Genomic DNA, 21245 nt, shown 5'->3' with positions numbered 1-21245 from the left:
TAATATTTTAATGAGTTTGGGGTTCAACTCTGAAAGAATCCTGCTGAATCCATGTTTCCCCACAGAATTGCACTAGAACCTGATTCAATCACAACTTCACACGCTCCAATCCAACCCTGATGGCCTTGCACAATATTTTCAGTTATCTTTTTTAATCCCTAACTTTTGAAACTGTCTCAAAATTGTAAAAACTTCTGAACAAACTGGGACTACCCTGAGTCAGGTCTAGAACTAGGCTTTGAGAAAGTTTGCATTTAGGGCTTAATGTGCCATCTGAGCGTGACCTCAATGGGAACAGGTAGCAAAACACAACATTCAAATGTGACAGAATAGAATAGACTAGACTAGAATAGAATTAACCAGGTTGGAAGAGACCTTTGAGATCATCAAGTCCAACCTATCACCCAGCATCATCTAATGAATTAAACCATGGCACCAAGCGCCCCATCCAGTCTCTTCCTAAACACCTCCAGTGATGGTGACTCCACCACCTCCCTGGGCAGCCCATTCCAATGGCCAGTCACTCTTTCTATGAAAAACTTCTTCCTAACATCCAGCCTCAACCTCCCCTGGCACAACTTGAGACTGTGTCTTCATGTTCTGGTGCTGGCCACCTGGGAGACGAGACCAACCCCCACCTGGCTACAACCTCCCCTCAGGCAGCTGTAGACAGCAATAAGGTCTCCTCTGAGCCTCCTCTTCTCCAGGCTAAGCAAACATCTGGGCCAGTCTTGTTCTTCATGACACTTTAGTAATGAAGCAAATGCTTCCATCTTAGTGTATGTGACATAAAAACATTTAGGGCTAAAAGATTAACACCTTCACCCACCTACCCCTGCAAAGATCTGCTAAATTCACCAGGGACAATTGGAAATGTACTAGTGGAAGATTTCCACTTTGTGCAAAACAGTTGAAGAGCATTACACTATCCCATACTTCCACCTCAGTATTCCCTTTATGGATTTTGGTGGTTTGTGTCATACTAAATTATTTCTTCTTCATCTGTGAGTGTGCATAAGTAGCGGTGGGAGATAAGTAAAATGAGACTGTTTTTTCCAGGCTATTTTCAGCCAGGACTTAGTGTCTGTGCTTACAGTATTGTAAGGGTAACTTCTCATTCTGGGGACTGAGGCAGAAAACTTCAGACCACCGAGAATCCCTACAATTTAACTTGAAGAGATAAACATTCTTTCAGCATCTAAATGCACCTAAATTCTTCAGGAATAAGATGAAGATGCAAATAAGTAACACTGACCAACATGTTCAAGTACAAACACAGATAAACACAGGAAAAACAAGACAGACTGTTCATAGTTCATTGTAGCAATAGTAAGAGGTTCATCACTTGCCAAGTGCAATCTCAGACACCGTGCCCAGAGTCACACCTGGAAATCTGACCATTTATGTCCACAACTCCCACCTCTCTTCACTAGGCAAAAGCAGAACTGTAAGTCCAATGGACTACCCAGCTTCTAAAAAAGCATGTTTTTAAACCATTTACAATAAGAGCAACAGTTATTATTCAGTACATGCTTTTTATCAGATTGAAGATAAACTTTATTATAACTGGTGGAGATGATATCAATGATTTGTGGTCTATGAGAATTCTGTAATGAGAAATGGTAATCTGTCTTGGGGCAAACAATATTGTTCTGTTTACTATGCAATTAACAATATTAAGTCAAGATTGTATAACTGATAGCTGAAAATAGAGGTGGAAGGAAGAAACTGGAAACTTTCACAGGACAATTATCTGAGAACTATAAATTATTTATGGTGCCTTAGCCTGACATTCTCTCTCATCCTCACAGAAATGTTCCTCACTGCTCCCGAGATGCTCAATGTAAAAAAGTATTTTGACTGCAAGCAGTTTAGGGAAGAGCCAGAATCTCTCCTTGTTTGAAGTAGTGAATGTAAAGAATAGTGCAGTAGTTTCCTTTTCAGAAAAGCAGCAATAAAATATAACCAAAGAATTATGAAAAGAGAGGTGAGGCCTAATCTCTTAATTCCTGGTATATTTGGTATAAAATAAAGACAGAGTACCTCCCTTGCCTTTAATTTCTTCAATTTTATAGACTGAGTCCTATAGCTTTGTGCAATTGAAACCCTGTACTTATTTACTCTTAGATCAGCCTTAAGCAACCAACATATGGAGCTGTGAACACCACAGAAACGTTCCTTAAGTAACAGTCAGAGTAAATTGTATTGGGAGTCAAGTGGGGCCACTTTCAAGTGTCTGGTTAAGGCAAGGGCTGACCTATAATGGAGCTTCTCTGTAAAAGACTACATTATTTTTTTTTTTTACTTTTATAATATAAAGTACAGAACTGTAAGTATGATTGACCACAGAAATCTCACTGCTTTTTTCTCTTCTGTTCCTTAGCTGTACAAAAGCAGTCCAGCCCTTTTGGCTCTGATTATGCAGCAGTAGTAATTTTGAGGTTGCCTCAACAGGAACTCAGAGACTGCTGCAGCACAGAGGTTTTGTAGTGAAGAATCAGACCTATGAAGTGCAAGGTCTTTCTTGCTAAATTGATAAAAAAAAAAAAGCCCAAACAAAATAAATCAAATTATCACATTCTTAAACTAGCCAATTCCATTTGTAGCACTCTGGAAATGCAATGCTCTTTGGAGAGCTCCATTGCACCCAGCAGGAAAAAGCCACATATAAGACAGCATGACGCACCAGCGCTCTGGCAACCAGGATGCTCCAAGTGACTGCTTCCAGCAGCCTTGCATCCCCTCCCCTGCACCTCTTGCACTTAAGGATAGGTGCCTTAAATTCCCATATACCACTGAATAATAACATCTGGCTGATCCAGAAGATTAGCAGCTTATTCCACCTTTGTTCTCTGCCTTCTCTCAAGATGAGCAATGAATGACACCACAGCAGGCATAACCCTCAGGCACAAAAGCTAACAAAATTGTAGGATGCTTTGAGGAACAATGTAAAACTTAACAGAGAGTTTTAAAAGGGAATATGCTACATGGCTCTCAAATTCTCTTTACTTTCTTGAACATTACAACACAAAATCAGTATCAAATGTGTGCCAAGAACAACCTCCTTAAAACTGAAAACAATACAAAGTTTTAAGAAAGTGTGCAGTGAATTTGGGGCTTTCCTTTGCAAAAGATAAGACTGAATCAAAGAGTTTTGAAGCAATAAACAGATACAGTAAAATTAAATGGGAGGGAAAAAAACAACCAGAGCATAAAACTTCATGTTCCTGTACATAATATGCCAGTGATTGGGTGGAAGTTACACACAAGCTTACCTTAAAAAAAAAAAACACCAAAACAAAAACTACCATTTTGAGAAAAAAACACTCCATAATTGGTATTTAAAGGGCTTCATTCCCTTTTCTGAGGAGGCCCTGGGTTTGGTCATTGTTCATCATTATTGTTCAAAATTTACTCCCAGATTAAGAACTTCTCCCACACTAATAAACAGGTATAATCATTTTCCCCAGAGAACATTTTTTTTTTCTTTCTGTAATTAGCCTACTTAAATATATTAATGGAACAACTGATGTACAATAGCACAAAAGGTCCTCTGACCATAATATAAAGTGAGACATGCAATTCCTAAAAACTTTTGTATGAAGGAGGTCTAGGGTTTACAAAACAGGCAGCTCTAAAACTGTTTTTAAAGGTCATAAATTAGGTACTCTCTTAAATGTAATTCAATCATCCACTGTTATAGTAGCTTGATTCTATTAGTTGTCCTATGCGTTTTACAAAACAGAACTCCATTACCATTATTCACTTATAGTTTCCCTCTATAAGTGGATATTCTGCTCAACAGGCTTTAAATAGATTTTTTTTCCCCCTCTGAAATTGCTATTACGCATACTTTTACTCAAAGGGCAAAGTAGGCATAGGATTATGCTTGTACTTCTTGCAAAGGATACATTTTCAGCAATCAGAACCACATTCCTATGAAGTAAAAATACTCTATATAAGCCGATTGCTTCTATCCCTCCTAACCTTGCTCAATAAGGACTCTATTCTGATCTTTTGAGTTACACACAAGTTTTCCAATTTGGCTGAATAAAAGTATCTTGTTGGGCAGCTTGATGAGCATATTCTCTGTCTCATATTCTGACCTTGGAATGTTCAATGTGGATCTCAATTCAAAGACACTGCTTGGGGGGGCGGGGTGTCGGGGGGTCAGTAATTTCTCTCTCTTTTTTTTTTTAAACACAATGTATTTTACTTTCTTCTGTTCAAGAATTCAGTACAGAGCTCCTGCTCTTACACACCTTGCTAAAGCAAGCACTAAAGTGAACCAGTGAAAATATAAACCTTGATAGAGAGACCACACCACATAAACAGCCATAAGTTTTTTAGAGCAATTTACTTAGCCTGTAGTTATAGTTCACCTTCAGAAACATCTACTAGATCATTCATCTCTGATTTCACCTTAACTTCACTGCGAATAAATGTGTCCTCTCACCTCTCTCAATTCAGATGACTCTGTTCTGAGCAAGATCAAAAAATACAGGAGTACATGCAGAGCGTTATAGTGCTGGACCAAACCAGGCAGCCCATAGCCAGTCTCAAAAGATCTTAGCCACCTTGCAACTTCGAGCTGCGTGCCGCAGCAATTTGCCACCAAACAGATCCTGACCCACTGAAGCGGTGTAGTTGCAACAGCACAATCTGTACATAAAAATATGTACATCTAGAGAGCCAAGTCCTCCTTCAGCTGGTTACCATATTCTATGTTCATGCCTTACTTCTTAAAACAGGACAGATGGCAGAAATCATACACTGTTGTTCTTTTCATTGGCAACGCCAATCCTAGATAATCGAGTCAGTCAGCCACCAGCAGATACTCTTTTTCTCAGAGGAAAGGGTTGAATTTCATATGACCGCTGAATTTCAGCTTGCACTTGAGGTTCTAATTTTCTTCTGGTCTTAGCCCATTTCTGTCTCGCTCTGGCACACACTGCCCTAGTAAGTACATTTATTGCCTTAGTAATTCCTCTGGGGGCTGTCTTACTTTCACTTTGTATCTGGACTCACATAAGCATCTCCCCATTTTACAAGGAAACATTTATTAGCCTCTGGATAGGAGTTTCCTGTTCCATCGTGCAGAATCCCATTGTCTATTATTCTTCCAAAGCATGCTAACAAGTTGCACGCTCCTGGGCAGCTTTCGCTTGTAGCATGAGTGCTAGTGGTGTAGCACAGGTATGGACAAGGTACCTGGGGGACAAACGGGCATTCTGGGTTTTCTTCTGATCCTCTTGCAAACCCTTCTTCAGCTGGCCACACACAGAGTCATATGGGACCCATATAGTCTGGCAGCACACACCAGTTACCAATGGCACTGGGTGGCCAGCAATTTCTAGGGTGCCCTATTCATTTTCCTTGTTCACACCCTTGGGACCAGTGCAGGAAGGGACTATGAAAGTCTCCTTCACCCAAGGATTCCTCAGCTATAAGGTTGATCTCATTACTTCGGGACACCTTAACAATAGAGGGTAAGCCTATTACATCACAAAAACAGGGATTTCTGCTGTAATTCCTCCAGTTTCCTAATTATCTTACTTAAGAACTGCTTGTGGGGTTTTTTTCCCTGTTAGTTGTGGGTCATCACTGCATATTTCTGGTTTTCCCAGTCTATCCTGCAAAACTCCTCAGTATAACAACTGTTTGGTAGAGCTAGTACTGTCTAAAACTGTTCAGCCTTCCACAGTGTCACACAGGAAACTTTGACCGTGATCCACCCCCCCAGCACAGATTCAGAGAAGATAAAAAACATATAATTGATAGAAAATAAAATTTCATGGATTTACCCCAGCTGAAGATCTGAACCCACCCTAGGGACAAGAAAAGAATTTCAATGGATAGTCTATTTTACTACATCAAAAGTCTCTCATCCACATCAGCCTGCTATTTTTTACTTCTATGTAAGCAGACAACATTTGTATTCAGCTGCTCAGTTATAAATAAAAACCATTTTTACATGGGTGGATTGGAGTGGCCTTTTTTTTTCCCCTTTTTCGGTTCCCATTATTTTATATATTACACACATGTTCTGTCAGCGAAGCTCACTTTGTTATCTGAAACATCTGTGGTACCCTGCTGTGGAGAAGGCCAACACTGCTGCTGCTGTTGCTGCCTGTCTTTATTAGCCACTGATTTGCTGATGTAGTCCTCTGACGGTGTGCCGTGCTCCAGCTCGCCTCCGTAACGCCGGGGCTGCATGGCAAAAACAATGAGATTCTAAGAACTGGCAGAGGAGGTCTTGTTGGTTCACAGTATGGCAGTTAGCATCTATATGAAGATATGAAATCAAGGTTTCACATCTGCATTCATGCAAGCACCAATTTTTACACTTCTGAAGATATGTATGCAAATTTATATGTAAGCTGAAAGGATAAGAAGGTACACACTCATCTAAATGAAGGACCTCCTACTTGAGGCTCCCACAAGGTCAGGTTGTTGAGCAGTCAATATTTTTTCACTTTTAGTTCTTCACAGTTACCTGGTTGGATCTCTTTTACAGTATCACAGTATTACTAAGGTTGGACGAGACCTCAAGGATCATTGAGTCCAACCTGTCACCACAGACCTCATGACTATACCATGGCACCAAGTGCCACGTCCAGTCTCCTCTTGAACACCTCCAGGGATGCCGACTCCACCACCTCCCTGGGCAGCACATTCCAATGACTAATGACTCGGTGAAGAACTGTCTCCTCACCTCGAGCCTACACTTCCCCTGGCACAGCTTGAGACTGTGTCCCCTTGTTCTGTTTTAGCCTTGTTTTAGCCTTACTTTCAGTTGTGTTGTTTTTTTATACTGTCACACTCCTGACATTCTCCACAGTCCTGTGAAACTCTCTGGCATATACTGTTACTGTGAAATTATGACCTAAGGTTTATAAAAAGTATAGATTTCTTATGGAGCCATGACAAGATTTTAAAAGATCAACTTAAAGATTTAAAATCTGTCTATGTTTCTTAGCTAACATTTTTAGAGATAAGATATTCAGGTCACCTGATAAGACGTGAAGGTATTTCTATGTATTTTATACATTTACTTTCCGCAAACAATAGCACCTTGGTAAAATCAGCTGCACCATTTCCCTTCTGAAAAATCTGAACCATCTTATCTTTGTATGGATTTCTTATGCAAGAGATGACTGCATTGAAGAATCTGAGAAATGATTGTTAAAACCACAAAGCTTAACAAGAACAACTCCCAAAAACAGTTGCATAGACCAGATTTCCAGCTGGTGATGTTCCTTTTACGGGTCTACTGTTTTAAGAAATTGCTCTCTAATACACAGATAAGACAACAAGCAGTTAAAGGCATTTCCTCCCCCCCCCCCCTTTTTTTTTAAACAAAGAAAAAAAAAGGATTTTTCAATGACATAAAAATCTGAACGGAGTTCTGGGTCCCATAGGTAAACTCAAACCAGCTTTTTTTGTAGGTTTTCCGGATCTCCCAAGGACTCTGGGCCTGATTCAGAGAATAATTATGGTATGGAAACATCATGTGACTGCTGTCACAGATCTTTGAGATGCAAGTCAGTGTGCATGTGTGTCCAATTCAAGATGCACAATTGAAGACTTATGTGGAAATAATTATGAATTAAACTAAAACACAGCTTTTGAAAAAAATACCCTATTTTCTTTATAAAATAATTGATCACCTAGCCCCTCATAAGAAGGTTCAAAAGTTACTGTATAATAAAGGGGTAGTAGCAAGCAGCTTGCTGTATCTTTGAGAAGCAAGATTGTGATGACAAGGAAAAAAAAAGAATCAAGAGAAACTCCACAAAGGCATCTCTCCCCTCATCAACTCCCTTTTGCTTGAAGCTTTCTTTTCAAATTTGCTTTATATTACACAGCATTAGTACCCCCAAACTAGCTAAATTCAGTGCAAGCACAGGAAGGATCTTTCCATATTTAAAATCTGAACCACATTTCCTGTACCCTAAAAATAACCAAGATATGACAGCAGAATATCATTGGTTTCCAAAATAATCTTTGGCTTACCCAACTAACAAGCTAGTATACAATGTAACACCCTTTAGAGTGGTCCTCTAGTCGATTCATCCTTTTTACCTGTATTTGACAGGGAACTAATCTGATAGTCACAGATTGTCCTGCTCTAAGTATACATCCTTAGAGAGAGAAAGGAGATGGCATACTGTTGCTACTGCCACCCCTTACTAAGGATTTCCTTACAGATATTATTTCGAATCTTCTGGAGACTAGTGGAGTCACAGATGTTTTTCACTACCCAAGGAGCAAAGTACCTGAGCAATAGCAAGGATTTGATCTTAAGCTTACAAGATTGTTCTTATTTGGGGGAAAGCAAAAGGAAGGAATAAAATTAATGATAAGCATAAACAAGCCCAGAACTTGGAAGATGAACTGAAAAGACAATTATCTTTATAAATTTTAAAACTACAAACAGATTCATGCAGGACAATTTTCCATCTGTCCAGATCCTTCTGCAGGACATATGCAGCAGATAGCTTCAAGTCAGCTTATTTCTTCATATGAAACTTTTTCCTAAGATATTGGGGAGGGGAGGTGGGGGGGGAGAATGCAATGTTCTGTTGGAATGGTAGTAATTTCTCTTTTATCCTTTGTGTATGTCACCGTCTATTGTTACCCAGTTTTTAAACATTCATCTGCATATTTAATCCATGCAAAAATTAGTCCCAGCATCTTCTTTTCTGAATAACGTTTGGCGGTCATTGCTTCACAACTGCAAACAATCCTCTATTGCTATTGAGTGCTACAGCCAGGCTTGCTTCACGCTGGAGGTTAGAATATGATCCTAAGTCCATTAAATCACAGAGTCTTTTTTAAAGTTTAATCTTGAGAGGATTTGTGTTGTAAACAAAGGACACTATACATGGGAAAGAAACAACAGAAAACTATGAACTTATGACTCTAACGCAACCCCAAGTTCAAATTTTCTGTGTGATTTAGCAAGAAAATTCTGGGCTTTCGGCAGCAGCACACACACCCTGGCATGTGGGCAACACTAAACTGAGAATTGATGCTCACATCCAAAACACACATATGGATCCCATTTTACTATAGACGTGATTCTTCATGTGCAAAACATGTGTCTGACTGGTTTTCTTTGGCTTTTTAAGATGTGTTGCTTTTTCTTTGGTGGGGGCAGGGAGCAGAGAAGTAAATAGTTTCTGTGGTACTTGAATATACATTATCTATGAAGAGAATGGCCTGGGATTCAAGGCCAGGTAAAAAGCCTGTACTTAGCTCAAAGTATCAATTTCAAGTAAATGCCAACAGTGAGAAACTTAGTCCACTACACAGCTTCTGCAACACGTTAATCTATCCCACTCTATAATTGCTAGATAGGAAAGGGAAAAAGGACTCCAGATGCTAATAACTTGGAAGTGGTAATTAGAGGAGTCCACATTACTGCTGTGAGACTCCCATCTTCCCTTGATTACTGGAGAGAAAATTCTGTCCAATGGGTCTCTTTCTCACTTCCAAAACATGCAGCACTTCTGTGTTCCTCAGTTCCGTTTCCTCACTGAACACATCAACAGGAGCTTGACTGGGCCTAGAAACATTTTTCACCTTCTCCAACACTGAGGATGTTGTATTTTTCATAGAAAGTGGAGGAAAATATTCACAAGTTTATAAAGCAACCTAATAAGGAAGTGCTACAAGCCCCAAATTCAGCTACATAAGATCAAAATTGCCTCCTGCAGGCCCAAGTTTGAGTGTGAGAAAGAACAAGTGAGTCTGCCCCTCTTGCTTTAAAGGGTAACAAAAGTCTTTAAAAGCTTGTTGAACATCTATAATCTCTGGGGCCGTAGAAAAAAAAGTAAGCCTGGAAAGTGCCTGAATGTTGCATGAGAAAGTAAAAGGGAAACTACACTTATCACAAAGTGTATTCACTGTATTGAAATAGCACAAGGCTACAATGACAGGCTAGAAACTTTTCTCTTGGACTGTAACCAATATTTTCTGTTTCAAGTTACTACAATGAATGAAAGAGATACTCTGAATTAATAGAAATTATAGGCATAAATCAGTAGGTACTTAGGTGGAGAGCCTCACATTCAAGTGTCGTTAAAGGAGAAAAGGTTAACTAGCCCTCTGAGCAACCCTTGGATCCATTTACACTGCTCACAAACTGACCAAAACAGTATGCTTAGATTTTACCAGCCATGTCTGTCTTCATAGTTCTCAGATCATAGCTCAGAATGTTAAATTCTTGGCATTGAAAAGCAACATTTTTTTTTGTTATTATTCCTGAAATTTAACATCATACATAACAGTGAATGTAATCTGTGAGTCCAAATAACAATAGCAGCAAGAGTAACCATGAGGTACTGCAGTGATGAGAATTAAGTTACAGAAATTTCTCAATTCTGCTTTTTCAGATTTGATATGTCATTTCATTAAACAACCATGAATTATTGAATATTCATAATTTGAGATCAGTGATGTGCCTTAAGATACACATTTACAGACTATTTTTCTTAACCTTTCTCTTCCTGTAACTGAATACTGAAACACTGGCTTCTCATTAAAAACAAAACAAACAAAAAAACCCCAACCCAACCAAAGAAACAACCAACAAAACAAAACAAGCAAACAAACAAGGAGACTGTTAGCCAAAGCCAGTGTGTATTAGCAAAGCTGGGACCAGAAGATGAACAGTATCTCCTCCATTTTAAGACCTGATCCTACATTTGTTTAGGGCATGTAAATCACCACAGTTTACCAACAGTTCCGTCAAGCCTTAAGAGTAAGTCTTATGGCTGAAGCTGACATGTTGGTTGTTTTTTTTCCTTATGTAAACTTCTAAAAGAGAAGGACTGTGAATATTGTTTAAAAAAAATAAAATAAAATCAATGAAAAAAATATTTAGCACAGGTGTTCCTGTTATTGTGCTACATTTGGAAAGCCCACACATTCAGCACACCTTCAGTTCGCACACCCAGCTGTGTGAGGTGGTGGTGGTCTATTGTTAGTTTGCAATAAAAAGCATGAAGTGATATTGGCAAGCTCAAGAGCTTCCCCAGCCCCCCCCCTTATGATGTCTCTCTGCATCTATTTATCTAGTTCTCCTTGCTTTGTTTCTGCTTTCGTATTCAGCATATTCAAAAAGGGTCAGAATAGGTTTTAAAGATGTAATGCCATGCTCAAGCCTTTTGAACACTAAGAGAAAACCTCAAAAGGTTCACGCATAAGGGAACAAAGATATAAGGATAGCTTTGAACCTGAGGGGCTCTCTCACTGCAAGCAAGTGCATTGCCAGCATGTCACAGGTGTACACCACATGAGCAAGTGAAAAAATAAAATGTGATTGTGAAGGAGTGGGATGCTGACGGGTCCGAGTCCAGAATGCATTAATCCCAGGGTGAATGTGTGCATCTGTTAGATATTTATGTAGTTCCTACTAGTAGTTTGTACAGATATCTAAGCAGGTGAACATCAACAGCTTTGAAACCATATGTTAAAGGCAGCCTGTGAGATGGTATGAGAAGGCTATCAGGCATTATGGGTCTGACAGGGGAAAGCGGACACCTACTGATTACAACATTGCTCTGGTTAGTTGGGACTCCGGGGCCTGAAGTCAGACTCCTGCTGATTTAGCTGTGTGACACTGGGGCAAATAATTGACTCTTCCTCCCCATCTCCCCATCCCTGAACAGTAGGTAGTAAATATGACTACGGAACGGCAGCCTTTTTCTTCCCTTTGTAATTTCTAGCTTATGGGGGGAGGAGGGGAGAGGTGGGGAGAAAGAAAAAAGGTCACTATAAACCACAGGTGTGTTAAAACAGCAATTTTTAGATGCTGATTTTAGTTTGTCAGAAGATGATGGAGTCAAGATCTCTGTCTCCTGGTAGTTATAGGAACATGCTATAGCAGAGAACTAAGTTCTGTTCCTTTGTCTAACTCAGATATTGTTTTATATTTTAACTTGGCTCATCCCATTTCCCCGGGCAGTCTCCTGGGAGGTGCAAATAAGCCCAGTGTTTTCCAAAAGAAAAAATAATGCACTTTCCAGAAGTGACATTTTGTCTATAATGTTTATTTTCTCTATGAAATACCCTCAGCAAGGAACTGTGAGAATTCATTCATCTTTGAATGAATTTATAAAACATGCCAAGAGGTCTCTGGCTGAAATGTGTGAATTTTTTTTTTCCAATTTTTTTTTTTTTTTTTTTATGATTAGCACAGAGTATTAAAATCCAAAAATTGACAGTTTACACACCACTTTAACCTAGACCACTCAGTTTCTGCTACCATTCATGACTTTTCAGGAAATGAAATCTGTTTTCACATTAAATGCTGAGTTTCTAAAGGCAGACTGCTAGGAAAAAATCAAGTTCATAGTATCATAGTATCAGTCAGGGTTGGAAGGGACCACAAGGATCATCTAGTTCCAACCCCCCTGCCATGGGCAGGGGCACCCCACACTAGAGCAGGCTGGCCAGAGCCTCGTCCAGCCTGGTCTTAAACACCTCCAGGGACGGACCAACCATCTCCCTGGACAACCCATTCCAGGGCTTCACCACTCTCATGGTGAAGAACTTCTTCCTCATGTCCAGTCTGAAACTCCCCACCTCCAGCTTCGTTCCATTCCCCCTAGTCCTATCACTGCCTGATATCCTGAGAAGTCCCTCCCCAGCCTTCTAGTAGGTCCCCTTCAGATACTGGAAGGCCACAATTAGATCACCTCGGACCCTTCTCTTCTGCAGACTGAACAGCCCCAACTCCTTCAGTCTGTCCTCATAGGAGAGGTGCTCCAGCCCTCTGATCATCCTTGTGGCCCTCGTTGCTCTCAAACACACAAGAAACGAAAACTAGCTTTGGAGTCCTGTAAGATCCTGTTGCTAAAGGAGTAATTCCACCTTTGGAAATTTTGGTGTGGCTATGTGAATTCATCAAAAGCTGCAATTTCACTCGATCCCAAATGGTTCATACATATATACTGTGCTAGAGAAATGTGCCTTCCTCCCACTTATGAAGTATTATGGTCTCAGTGAAAAACATTCACAAACAGTTCACCTGTAGAACATGAGTCTCGGAACAGGATTGCCCAAATTCTGCTCCCAAACATTACCAGTCCATAGTAAATCCCATGCATTTCAACAGCTTCACTGAGACTGCTGCTAGGTGCTTCTAGGGAAAAAAATAATAAAATAAATCTAATCTCACCCTCCCATCTACCTTTTGTAGCATCACAATATACACACGCTATAGTAGCCCTTTGCAATTTATTCCCCCATACTTCCCATCCCAAGAGGATATTATCCATACCCTACTCCTTCATGATGTAATAATTAGTTTGTTCCAATCCTTGAAAATGAAAACATTCATTCCTTCTTTTACCCCAACCCTGTAGAACCCATTGGAAGAGTCCTCTTGTAGCTCATCGCTCTGGGGGGTGTGGAAAGCCACGCCATAACTGCTCTACATTTGGTACCAGAGAGAATAATCACACTCTACCTTTTAATACTTTGCTTTATATTAATGAAACACAGATAGTAGAGAAGGCAAGTATGTAAAGTCAGTGGTTTACCAGACACACACTACCTTTGTTTTTTGAGGCCCCTTTGAGTGCATGGCAGGACTCCCCTACTCTGGCACCTGGACTAGCAGGGGCAACTCTAGATCTCGCATTGCAGTGGCACAGCTCCACAGACAGTGCAAATTCACAAGTGACATTTCTACTGTGCATTAGAAAATACTAATTGAGGCTTTCGATTCTGGGAGATGTGCATTGCATGGCATCTATACGCCCCAAACATTCTCAGGAATACAGCTCAAAGAGTTTATTAAAATTGAGCAGAATCAGCCTCCCATCCTTCTGCTTGAAAAAATGAGAATTTATTTATTCAGCTTAATTCAAAGATGAGATATGATTAAAATTTCTCTAAGATGTCTAGGTTTTCTGAAATAACATGCAGTAGCCATCAAAATATTGATAGTCATTGGTAAATTACTTCTGGTGTTTAATCAATGTTATTTTTTTATCATCCAATTTTTTCTTCAAGTCAGCTTCTAACATTAAACTACATTTCATCAAGGTTGGTAAAATGTTTAGAAAGGAACAGATGTCAGAATATGGGGATTGCCAATAACACTGATGGAAGCCAGTAATTTCTTTCCTGTCCAAAGGCAAAAGAATGAAGAATAATCTAGACTGTATACAATAATACAAGATTTACTACAACATTAATGGCTATAAAAAGTAAAAGTATACAAAAGCTATCTCTGTTTTTTTTTCCAAGCCATCAGTAAGGGCAGTGTTTTCAATTTGAGACAATTTTTAACTGGAAAATGAAAGGTCCATGTATTCTTAAATCTTTAAATATCCATAAAATACAGATGAAGACACAGGCTAGTGTTAGTTGCTTCCAAATATACTTGTGTATTAGTCTATTGTGTAAGTTAATAATTTTGCCAAATCTCAGAAAATGTGGATGCAATCTTTCCTTTAAGAAAGCTGCTCAGCTTGTTATTTACAGATTGTAACATTTACATAAGAGTTTGGTTTAACAAGAGATATAAATATAGATAAAACCCTTAGGACTTCATTCTTTAAACTGCCCTCTAAAAATCTGCCCTACAATTTGCACACTGAATTTTGTGCAGACTATTCTTGGAAGCCTTTTGTGAATTAAGGAGAACTGACTCGAAACAGGGGCTGGTTAATCACAATTTTGCAAATTGTACGTAGCAATCATCCTCACATTGTGAAATTCAGATCTATAAAATGCTGATGTTTTAAAGCTGAAAAATAAATAAGCAAAGTAGGACTACTTTGCTAAGGAAAAAAAAAAAAAAAAAAAAAGAAAGAAAAAGGGGGGGAAAAAAAATAGGCAAGAGTATAAGACCCCTTACAAAAAAACAAAAATCCGTACAATAAAAAAGAGAAGTGGTACCATAAGTAAAGGGCATCTTCATTCCGTATCTCAACGGCAAGCCTTCCCTGGTAAAATTTTAGCACATGCCTGTTCCTGCCCCAGTCTCATATCAACACTCACCTGAATATACCACGCAAATTCCTGCACTTCCAGGAGTAAACTTGTGGGAGGTTACTATTTCAGACAGCTTCTATATATTTGTCTACAATCTTGAAAAGTCCTCTAGTTGAGAAGCAACTGATGAAACCTCACTCTTTCACCTGTCTATTGCTGCCTGTCTTTTGTGACCCAGTCAAAGCTGCTTTGATTAAATATCCAGACCATCACTTGAGCATCAACTGCAGCAACACGGATACAATACTTTATGATGCATGTTGAATGCTAACACTTGAGAATAATAGCTGGCAACTAAACACTTTGCGGGAGAAGGAGCTGAATTTATGAATTTAAGAAGATATTTTTTTGTTCTGCTTTCAAGCTGCAGCTAACATAACTTCATCAGCATTTAGAACAAAGCTGACTCAAGATTCTTTTCCACACAGGTTTTGCAACTCCTAACATATAGAATAGATGAAGGTCTCTATTTATTTTCCCTTATCTGTTGCACAAAGACCTTGTCGAACTGTTTTGAGTGCACAAGGATATGCTGAAATTCATGCAAAGTATTTTCTGTTATTGATGTAATTATAATAACAAGAACTTTCCACTGGGGTTCAGCCATGACGCAGTGTGTGTCACTCACCCTCCTGCCATTCCAAGCCCCTTCACTATGGACACAAGTTACAAACAGTGGAAACTCTGTTCTCGTGCTGATCCTCCCCAAAGGTCAGGTTTCTTACCTCAAACATTCCAGCAGTTGCTTAGACTGCAGTTCAGGAATTTTGTGTAACATTGCTTCTAGAAAGCAAATATTTATGTTAGTAAATACCATTAAAGTATTACTGCTATACAGGTATTCGCATTAGTAAACTTCTAAATATCAGGAGGAGAACTTTAAACTAAATGGATGGAAAGATATTGTAGTTGTATATTAAACAAACTTTACCATGTTACTTTACTGCACTAAGTGTTTTATCAAATTCCAAGTCCAGCCATTAACTCTTTTTTATGGGAATTTTGTGTTTTCAGAACTAATACAAATTCAGAATTCATGCCTTTGCTACAGAGGGCCAGCAGAGACAACTTGGTGGTGTCGGCAAACTTACTGAAGGTGCACTCAATCCTTCTGTCCATGTCACTAACAGAGATGTTAAACAGCACCAGTCCCAGTGCAGACCCCTGAGGAACATCACTCACCACTTTGCTTAGACACCAAGCCATGGACTGTCACTCTTTGAGTGGAATCATCAAACCAGTTCCTTTTCCCCAGAAAAAAATTTGGAAGATTCTTCGGTATTTTGAAGACAACCTGCCAGTGAGTCCAGATGTATTAATTCAGACTTTCAAACATGTTTCAGAGTGCATCAGGTCTAAAATGCAGGACAGTAGATGATTCATTCATCATGTACAAAATCATCGTAAGTATCACCTAGGCCATTTCACTTGTTTGAGAAATGTTGGCAACACTGTATTTCAGAGGGAAAATGCCCAAGACTAGATTTTTTTTTAACCAATCTTTTTAATTGAATTTTTTAATTAATTTAACATAAAGAAGTTTGTTAAATCCATTTAGGTTGGTAATTAGGCAAATGCCTTGCATCTCTTTTTTAGTTACTTTGAGTATTTCACCAATTTTACACTTCCTGCAGCCCAGCTTTTAGTAAAGATCTGAGAACATCCTATTTTCTATTTGCTACTGTGGTTTAGACAAAGGTGTTTCAGAAATATGAAATTAATGTGGATGCAAAGTTCACAATACTGTGAAAAAACAAACAAACAAATAAAATAAACCAAATAGTTATGTATCTAAAAACCCAAATGATACTCCAGTACTGAGTGATTCCCAGTGCTCTGGGATTTTCATCAGTTCTCAGGATTGCCTCCAAAATAGCAGCAGGTACCGAAAGTACACAGGTACCACAGTGCAGACACTGAAAGTACAGCTGCTCTGAGGTAATTGATTTTGTATGTTGACCCAGACATGAGGATGTTTCCTGTCTGCATATAACTTCATAGAGAGCTGTACATAACTAAAGCAGCTCATGATATGCCAGTCTGTTGACAGATACATCAAACACTGTGTCTTAAAATTTCTTTAATGCTTGAGAAGATGTGACCTCGTGGACAACCCAAGCCAACACTACTTCACGCAAGTCTGGAGGCTCTCAGGGCAACATGTGGCATCTCCTTGAGAAAAATAGACAGTTTCTTTAGAGCAGAGTAGAATGTTGCTTTAAAGTCCACTATTATTATCCTTACTACTACTTAACAGGAGTACTTTGGAACTACTGAAGTTGCGTGCTCAAAGCAAAACTCTCACCAGATACTGCTGCCCGCAATTCAGTCGAAGAGCAGCAGAACCTCCTGATGCAGCCTCTGAAGTCAAAGAGATACAAGTCCTTATATCATAAACCAGAAAGATTCAGAGATACTACTAACTAAAATCAAAACTCACTCTCTCTAGGAGAGAAATACTTGAAAATTTCTGTCTTCAGAGACATTTGTAAATATTTCTTTGGCTACATCCACATGGGTAGATCCTGCCTTAAAACTGTTGATACTATAATACAACCCTGAGGAAGTAGGCCACATCAAGCCACGTTGAACGTATAATGGAAGTAAACCTCAGTTTAGAAAAACAACACCATCTTCTCACAAAACCAATATTTAATATTTTTAAATCATATGCAGTGAAGTGAAAGGGTTCTCAAACACTGGAATAGGCTCCCCTGGGAGGTGGTTGAATCACCATACTTGGAAGATTTTAGAAGAGGCAGGTGTGTGGTGCTAAGGGACACAGTTTAGCACCAGACTTGGTAGAGTTAGATAACGGTTGGATTTGATGGCCTTAAAGGTCTTTTCCAGCTGAAATAGTTCTATGATTCTATAGTTCTAACCAATTCTGTTTTCTTCACTATGCTTCTCACAGTCCAGTATCTCATGTCAATGCTTTTGTGTCTTTGAAGGTATCTACTGCTTTGGATGAACACATGTTGCTGTTCTATGCCAACTGTGGCTGTGCATGCTAACGGGTCATTTTAAATGTCTTTTGATTAACTTCCCCTGTTTAACAATATTTTTAGGAAGTTTATAATCTCTGTGGCTAGAAATATACAACACTAAATGTGTGCTGCATACGAAAATCGGAGTAGACATTCACAATTTACATAGTTCCCTTTGAGGGGAATGAGAAAGATGCACAGTGTTTTCATTATCTGTCCCTAAGTGTTTTTTGTCAAATTTTGACTCTGCCACCATTCTTCAGTGACAGACATTAGGTATGACATTTTTTGACACAATGTCAATAGTGACATCAGTAATATTTGACACAAGGCACATTGGGGTTATTTGACACAGACAATTGGATAGCTCAGGGCACTGAAGATCCAATGCATAAAGAATTTTACCTCCAAGTCACCAGTGAATATGTAGCCCAGTGCTTTCTAACTGTTTCGAACCAATGGCTCCTCAGAGTCTTATGCAGGAGGAGTTTGGGTGTATTGAACAGATGTCCAGAAAACAAAAATCAACACAATAAATTACATTAATCTCTGCCCTATGTTGAAACACCATGGAATGAATAGACAGCAACAAAGCTATTCTTCTACTGCTATCTGTAATTCCTTTTAAAAATGGTTGAATCCCAGAGGAGACACAGGAGGATCAAATGAGTCAGAGAGCACTACAGCTGCAGTCTCCTGAATAAGATTTCTGTCTCAAAAGCTTCTAGTCCCATGGCCTTCATTAACAGTTAAATATACTTAAGGGTAAATACAAATGTGAAACACCTCTTTCAGTGATGTGTTTTTCAAACATTTTACAATTGGCTTATATACAGGACTCTCAAATGCTGAAACAAAATTTATAACATACATGATCACTCTAGAATTTCCTAGAGTGCCACAGTCCTGATTAAACAAAGCACTTCTACCTACATCCAATAAAGCACTCATCCAAGAGCAAAATCTTACAATATCTATTAGGCAGCTGGCTGAGCTGAATCCTACATTAGGGCTCAAGAGCCATTATGCAAAACCTTGAAGCTCTGGACATGCACAGGAAAAAGTGTTAGTTGTGGGTGCATATGAACCTATCTGGATCTACAAGGGTAGTCACCTGCATAAGTTACCTAAGGTGCTTGGGGAATTTTATACTGCATCCAGAGATGCTAATACCAAATCAGAGCTAATCCATGGGCAAAATGTGCCTTTTTTCCCCAATAATGTTGAAAAAAATGACTGCCCCATCCCTAGAAGTGTTAAAGACCAGGTCAGACAGGGCATTGAGCAGCCTGGTTTAGTGGAAGGTGTCCCTGCTGGTGGCAGCAGTTTGGAATAAGATGATCTTTAAGGTCCTTTCCAACCCAAACCATTCTATGATTAACCTGTTTATCACAGGAAGTCATCAATATAACCATGTATTTGACTAGAGAATGGTATACAGTCAATCGCTAGAACCAATAGTTGGGCTACCAACTGCATTTAAAATGTCTTTTACATTAAACTGCTCTAACTCCCACATTCCTTCACTGTTCTGCAAACTGGAGATGCTGTAAGGCAAAAAGAAAAAAGCCATCCTAGCTGGGAATCAAAGCACACAAAGCACATTCACTGCCCCTTAACAAAGTCTCCCACATTGTTCCATATCATAGAAAAAGAGGCAAAGCACACTTTATTAATCATGTATTTGGACACCCTGATATATCGTGACTCCTCAAACAAGTTACTTTGTTTTAAAACCATAAGAACAATATGTATTTTACTGCATCAAAAAGCATTTCTGGCGCAAACTGTTGGGCTGAATCACCAAGGAAGCTAGCAGCACACCACTCCCACAAAGTAAGGATAATAAGCTTTCCTGAGACTTCACAGAAACCATGCCACAAGGCATTTCCACCTCTCTCAAAAATCACACATTTTCCCACTGTCTGCCCCACATTTTCCCACCATCTGTCCCACAAGGCCAGAGCAAGTAGTCCACTGCTAATCCACAATTCTCACCAGTCTTGGACTTCAAAATTTTCCCTCCACAAAGCAAAAAATGCTGAACAGTACAGCATCTATGGTAATATAACCCCGTCTTATTTTGCCAAAAGCTTTACATCACAAGGTGTATTGTATGCTGCTTCATCCCAGTTTTTGAGGAAGCATTGTCCTAGGGACATACAAATGTTCTCATTCTCACAAGAGGGATGAATTTATGAACAACCACTACATTTCTGTTTGTATGTCTTTATCTAAATAAAGCCACCCATTTCTCAGTGGTTGGACAACCCACTTTTATTAGTGGACATCTGCATCCTTTCCACAGCTCTAGCCTAATGTTATCTCTCCTTTCCACAATGAGTACCATTACAGCCTCATTTCTGAGTGGGAACATTCAAAGTAGTCACATATCATTTTACATCTCAGCCACTCACTTCTTCAGAGATTTAATAGTACATAGGAAAGAAAAGGAAGCTCACTGATTGCTGCAATCTAACAGGAAATTGATATAAATTCTTCAGACAGAATTTATCTGTAGCATCAACTGACACTGTATTCTTTGCAGCTTTGTGGAGCTGGCTTTAAGATCAGAATTTAGAGTTTTGCCAGTCATGGCCTTGCAAATCACAGCTTTATAAATCCCATGACAGGGACGACTACAGATGGGCTGCAATCCAACCCCAGCATGCACTTCCCAGCTTTGTAAAAAGCTAAATCTTAGAGAGAGGATTTAATGAAATTTGGGCTGCTAACAAGCTCAACAAGAGCCCAAAGCCACACTCCTCTGAACTTCGGTTGGGACATATTAAAAATTCAGATTTTCAAAAGGCAGGCTCAGCCTCTCTGCAACTTTGCTGTGCTCCTCGTCCCTCCCTCTCACTGATGCTTTTCCAAACAACATAATTTCTAGGGCCAGTACAAGTGGCATGAGTGCACAGTACATCCACGTACTAAAAAGACAGGTGTCACTGACAAACTCCAGTAGCTTCTTTGAAACTGTTCAAGAATTTTTAATTCATAGATCACATGCCCAATAGCCTGCAATGGCTCCTCTGGATCCATTATGATCTATCAGGTCACTGTAGTGCCATACATGCACACTAAGAAGGCATGCAAAAACTCATTAAGAAGTTGTTGGTGACAAAAATTACCTAGCAGGCTCAGTAAAGAGAATTTTTCTTTTTCAGTGAAACATTGTAACATCACTTAGCCGACAAAATTTTACTTGGTGGTACCCCAGATAACAAAGCTCACTCTACA

The 21245-nt window shown here is 39.3% G+C and overlaps 1 protein-coding gene across 11 annotated transcripts in view; it reads right to left on the bottom strand.

Annotated features, from left to right (window-relative positions):
• ZNF536 (zinc finger protein 536) overlaps positions 1-21245 on the bottom strand; it is a 361198-nt gene that overhangs the window by 259978 nt on the left and 79975 nt on the right. The window contains exon 4 of one of the 11 annotated variants that reach the window (XM_068150624.1): positions 6042-6210. The exons of 9 other annotated variants lie outside the window; for them this stretch is intronic. The gene's annotated coding sequence lies outside the window, so the exon portion shown is untranslated. The remainder of the gene's footprint in view (positions 1-6041; positions 6211-21245) is intronic. One more of the 11 variants, XM_068150623.1, reaches the window with a different exon arrangement.

This window comes from Melanerpes formicivorus, unplaced genomic scaffold (genome assembly GCF_026170545.1).
Source record: "Melanerpes formicivorus ecotype bairdi unplaced genomic scaffold, bMelFor1.0.p_v2 SCAF_20, whole genome shotgun sequence".
Lineage (NCBI taxonomy): Eukaryota > Metazoa > Chordata > Aves > Piciformes > Picidae > Melanerpes > Melanerpes formicivorus.
Note: the sequence above shows the minus strand (reverse complement) of the source record. Positions and strands in the feature narration are given on the sequence as shown.